We start from the raw sequence: 6,000 nt of genomic DNA, 5'->3' as shown, positions 1-6,000 counted from the left end.
GAGAATATAGAGAAAACTTATGATATAAGAAATGATATATCAAATTTTGATGATAAGAGAGTTGCATTGCAAAGAATAATCATAAGCTATCTTGACAAGTGTAAGAGTGTCAATTTTGAACTATTTCAACATGCTATAGACAAAAAGGATAAGTAGAAGAATAAAGATGAATGGGCCTAGGAACTAAAAAATTTATTGTGCCTTCGAATAAATAAGGTAATAAATGAAAAAGGAAATGCATAGCAGGTAGCCACTGTATATGAGAAAATGTTAGTATGCTAATAGAAACCAAATTTAAATAAAGCTTCTACAAACTAAACAAAATTCATAAACTTCAAGATAGACTAGGATGAGCTCTCAATTGAAAATATGAGCCATTAATGGGCTCTCTCAATGAGAAGCTCTCTTGTTGAGTAGCTTTGTCTAAAAAGATAGGATGTATGCTCAATATGCTTCCAAAGGCTTCAATAGATGATTGTGGATTTTTGGTGTGGATAGATGGCTTTAGTATGGATTTGGCTCTCAAAATAGCATTATAACTTTACTTCATGGATTGTGTTATTTTGCAAAGGGGAAGGATCCAATTTATAGGCAAGAGGCTTGAGGGTTTGAGGGCTAAGATGCAAGGATGTGAAAAAGCTTATGGAGGGCTCAGATTGCATAAGAGGAGAGCACATGGATTGTGCTTCCTTATAGCCAATCAAGGAGTGACACATGTCACATGGTGAGAGGATGGAGGAAAGGGCAAGGATGAGTCAACAAAGGAGGCTCAAGAGATAAAATCTTCATAAAGACCCTCATAATGACTTGTAAGAGCAATAAAAGGGCTTGTAAGAGTCATTTATGACCTAGTGGACTTCATAAAGTTTTATGGTTGAGATATTTTGAGGGTGATGAGAGCAAATTCGACTTGGACTTGATTAGAAATGTTTTAAGCTTGTTTAGGCTTGTGCAAATGATTAGAGGATGGATTAGGATGGTTTAGGATTAGCTTAAGGATAGGCAAGTGGATGGCATTTAATGAGGGTGGGTGAAGGAAGAGATATTTGTTAACTTTGGCTTGGGTTAGTAAGTTTTAACCCATGTTTAGGGAATGTGACAAGGTTAGGAGGGGATTAGGATTAGGTTTAAAGACATCTTCTAGAAGAGTCTAGATTTTGGATGAGGATAAAGACTTTCTAGAATAGTCTAGAATTTCCTAGGATGAGGATGAAGACTTTCTAGAAGAGTCTAGAACTTCTTAGGGTGAGGATAAATTAGATTTTTAGGAAATAAATAAAGTTTCATTTATTTCAAGGGTTTGGGTTGAGGAGATATTTATTAAAACTTTTTTAATAAACATGAGGATTAATATTTAATTTTAATTAAATATTTTGAGTTGGGGTTAGGGGTAGGAAATGATGAGATTAGCCTTTAATCGAAATTAAAGAAGGATTAGAAGATTTTGGAAGAGGTTATTGGTCATAAGGAAATTGGCCAATTTTTGGGCAAAAAATAAATTTTTTATTTATTTTAGGATTTTTGGTCAATTTATTAATTAAATAATTAATAAATAAGAAAATAATGTTTAAATAAGATTTAAACATTTTTGGGAGGGATTTCTTAATTAAATATTTTTAATTAAGATAAAGGGATTTAATGGCATAAAAATTAATTAATTAATTAAATAATTAATTAATTCATAAATGATGATGTCATCAGGACTTTTTCAGAAAATAAAAATACTTTATTTTCTAAAGGATTTTTAGGTGTCTACATTTTGCCCCTCTTTGATGTGATGCCGCAAGTGGCATGGCATCAAAGATAAGAAAATAAGATGCCCAAGGCTAGAGCAGAAGAGGAGAGAATGGACTGTGAGATGCCCCCTCAAGAAGGCAGCGGGGAGAGAAAGCGAGGCTTGGTGGCTTCTTGAAAAATACAAGAATCTGGGATGAGCAAGGAGACTCAAATTGGCAAAGAGAAGGGGCTGAATTAGCTCAAACTCTCACTATGAGAGAATGATAAAGGAGAATCAGATGCAGAAGAGGAAGCAAGCTTAAGACTTTAGGGAAGGTGGAGGATGAAGGAGCAGAGCGCTATAAAAAGGAATCCAGGATAGGGAGATGGATGAGGGGATTATAAAGCTGATGCAACAGGATTTCAAAGAGTTAGATTAGTGGAAGATGGGCTTCGGAGATCCCTAGGACTAGGATTGTGGATCTCGAAAGATGAGGCTTGGTGGATTGATTTGATTGGTGGATCCCTAAGACTAGGATTGTGGATCCCTAAAGCTAAGAGTGATGAATGATTCAAAGAGATACTGATGCATAAGCTGGGGTAGGAGAGACGGATGCTGGATATGGATGGGGGATAATGGAGATGAAGGAAAACCATTGAAGCTTTTTGAGCGGGGGGATACTTCAAAGAGAAGTACCACCATATAGTTGAGCACTAGATTTGCTATAGGACTGCTGGTTAATTGCCAAGGTTACCAAGAACATCAAGGCCTTCTCACCAACCATCCAAAGGACTGACGAACTGAATCAAAGCAAACACGCAAGGATTGCCCCAGCATCACACATGAATCCTAGAGGAAGCAGCATGGAAACGACACTGGAGAACCCACAAGCAGTAAAGAAAAACAAACGAAAGACCTGATCAAGACCTTACGCTCTAATTGCCCCATTCGCAACATACCATGATATGGAAGATCGTGGCAACCTTGAGGAGGGAACAAGGAGATTGCTTGGAAAAGATACTTCAAGACCCAAAAGGGAAGATCCCAAATCAAAAGAAAGTGAAAATCCAAAAGAGAACTATTTGCCAACGAGATGGGTAGGACAAGGTACTAACGGACCAAGATCAGACATGAGGAAAGCTATATCCTGCAAGGACCTATCGGAGAGCACCGAAGCTGGTGGATTTGGATGAGTGATGCGTCTGGCAAGCTGAACTAAGAAGGATAGCACTTTGGTGACAAGAGATCTAGCTAAAGGATGCATTGGAATAGCTAACCAAGGGTTGTGCGATGTGTGCAAGATGCTAATCAAGGAGGAACGAACATGAAATTTGGATAGATACAATGGTACTAAGCTAAAGAGGATGTACAAGCTAACAGACCAATATATTTACAAGCAGGCTAATCAAGATATGGTACAAGCTAATAGACCAATGATAGGTATGATACAGATGGATAAAAAGCTCAGGATGAGAGGATAGCGGGATGGTTCGATGTTGTGCAAGATGCGAAAGCTAAGGGTGGGGTGATAGCGAAAGATATGGATTTGGCAGGATGCATCCAATGATGATGAGAGATTTTGTGACCAAGGATAGCTAGAGGAGCAAGATGAGATGGCTGGATAGGATGGTAGATAGCTAGGATTATGATGGATATAAGGAGATGACATTGGGTTTGCATGAGGATAGCCTAGAGCTAGATATCAATGACAAGGGAGGATGGACAAGACAAGATCTCCAAGGAATATAGTGCCCCCAATTAGAAGATAACATGTGGAAGGAGGTCTTATGATGGATGTGATAGGATTGAAGCTAGGATGGAAAAAGCTGAAGGGGCTAGGGAGATGGATGATAGCTGGGATGATTGGCTGAAGTTGCAGGAGATTAGTGGATGGTGTGAGATGGAAGATGGAGGGTGGAGGATAGGTGGATAGATTGGAAGATGGAGTTGGATGTCAAGAGATGACCAAAAGGATGAGGGTGATAGGCTAAGCTGGGGATGGCAGGATTACACATGACGCTTGTTTGCCAAGTTTTCATCATGGTACTTGTCCAAGGCGCTTGAATTGCCAAGTTTTCACCAGTGGACGCTTTATTTTTATTTTTTTTTCTTTTTTGATTTTTTGACTTTGGACTTAGCTGGAATGATTTTGGCTTTCTTCAGCTATTTTGGCTTTTTTTTAGGATTTTTCACTGGTTGTCGGAATGTTCAATTTTGTTGCTAGCTGTTGGTACACCAGATGTGTGATTTATGCAATAGATTGGATTAGATGGGGTTGATGGTAGGATATGGAGGGATGAAAAGGTTGGAAAGGAGCATGAGATGGGGATGCTTGCAAGAGCAACATTGGCACATGTTGGAACGGGTGTGAAAAGAGCATATGGGGGATAGATGGAAGATTAGGGCGTGATGGAGGATTTGTGGAAGCGTGCTTTGGGATATAGGCACCCAAGATGGAGTTAGGAGATGGGGGACATGAGTCACTAGATGGGGGATTAGCAATGGTGGATGCCATTATGCATTGGGTTTCAACTTTTTTCTTGGGGATCCACATGGTTTTGGATTTTCTTTTCATAGGCTTTTGCATTATTTTGCATTCTTTGATTGGATTTTGCCTTTTTGGAGTATGTCTTTTAGAATAGACATATGATTGCCTAGGATGTGGATTTTTAGCTTTATGCATTTTGAAGTTGGCATTCACATTGCTGTGGTAAGCTTTGGGAAGATGGTTAGGAGAAGCTTTGTGAGATGGAGAGGATATGAAAGAGCATGTAGGGGGATGATGATGGATGATGTGCCCTGATATGTGCCTTTGTTGATCTTGCATAGAAATGGATGGAATAGGATTTTTATGATGGCTGATAGGAGGATGGAGGATGGTAGATTTTGGGACATAGGGACCCAAAATGGATTTAGCGGATGAAGGGGGGATATGGTAGGTTGTTTTTGGTTGCAAAGATAGTGGAGGGGGGATGCCATAAGATTTCTTGAAGGAGTGATGGTCGGCTGGCATGGTGGGCTTGGAGATAGGCTTGGTTTGGGGGTGTGGTGTACCAACACCTTTAGATGGTGAGCCTTTGGATACATATCCAAGACCATGAAATCCTAGATTTTTTTGTGCAATAATAGGCTCTCTGATTCCTTGCTCTTGTGGTCCTAAACCTTGACCTTGATAATGCCATCGATTGAGCATTTGAACAAGCTGAGGAAACTTTTTGCTTGCAAAAAATGGTAGAAGTGATTTATTAGGTGTATTGCAATGGGGAGATATTGTTCTTAATTCTTCTGCTGAGAGAGGGCCACCGTGGATGAATGTAAGTGAACCAAGAGGGTAGATTATAGATGGTGGAATAGCTTGGATAGGTGGTAAGATGGAATCATGGAGCGGGGGAGATGGAAGGATAGGATCTTGATGTAGCTGGTGGGATGACAAGATATCTTGTAGTGGAGGAGATATGGCTTGAGGTTTTGGAGATGGAGGAGATGGTGACTACACTATGGATGGAAGACATGGTACGATGATATCTTCATTTATGCTTTGGGGGATGTCAACATGCTTTTAGGCAGGATCTTGATAGGATTGGTTTGGAGTGGATGGTGCGATAGGAGGTGAAGGGATGGATTCTTCAAAGGCAGCGGATGGATAGATGGGAGATTCAGTAGTGGAGATGGGTGAGTAGAAGATGGATGCATAAGGGTCATTACGAGAGATTTGGGAAATGCTTGGAGGCAATGTGGATAGGATTTGGAGGGATTTGATAGGTGGTGGGATTTTGATGCTTGCGGGAAGTGGAAGGATTTTAAGCAATTTGATGGATGGTATGGGGATGATAGTTATGGGAGATGGAGGTGATATTATAGATGGGGAAGCTTCATCACTGACTACTTCACATGGTTGGATTAGATGACATGGCTTATCAACTGTTGGAGGCGACTTTTCTTGTATTTCCTCTAGGAGATTCCTTGGAGACTCATGTGTCAAAGGTGGAGGTGGATTGACAGGAATAGCTAGTGTGATGGGGGTGGAAGATTGGAAGCTTGGTTGATGGGGTGATGGAGGGGAAGCTGGAATATCGGATGGCATGACTAGATAGTTTGGAATAACTCTTGGATTTTGGGGGATGCTTGGGGGAATGTTTCTAAGGCTTTCAATATACCCGTCATAGTCAACAAGATTTTCATCATCATTGGAATAGGAGGTGGCGGGAGCAAGGACAATGCGACCAAACACATCATGATAGGATTGGTACTTCATGCTTTGATGGTGAGTTTGATGGGGATGG

Source organism: Cupressus sempervirens, chromosome 10 (genome assembly GCF_028749045.1).
Source record: "Cupressus sempervirens isolate cs-2001-9-10 chromosome 10, ASM2874904v1, whole genome shotgun sequence".
Classification (NCBI taxonomy): Eukaryota; Viridiplantae; Streptophyta; class Pinopsida; order Cupressales; family Cupressaceae; genus Cupressus; species Cupressus sempervirens.
This window is presented reverse-complemented; position numbering follows the sequence as displayed.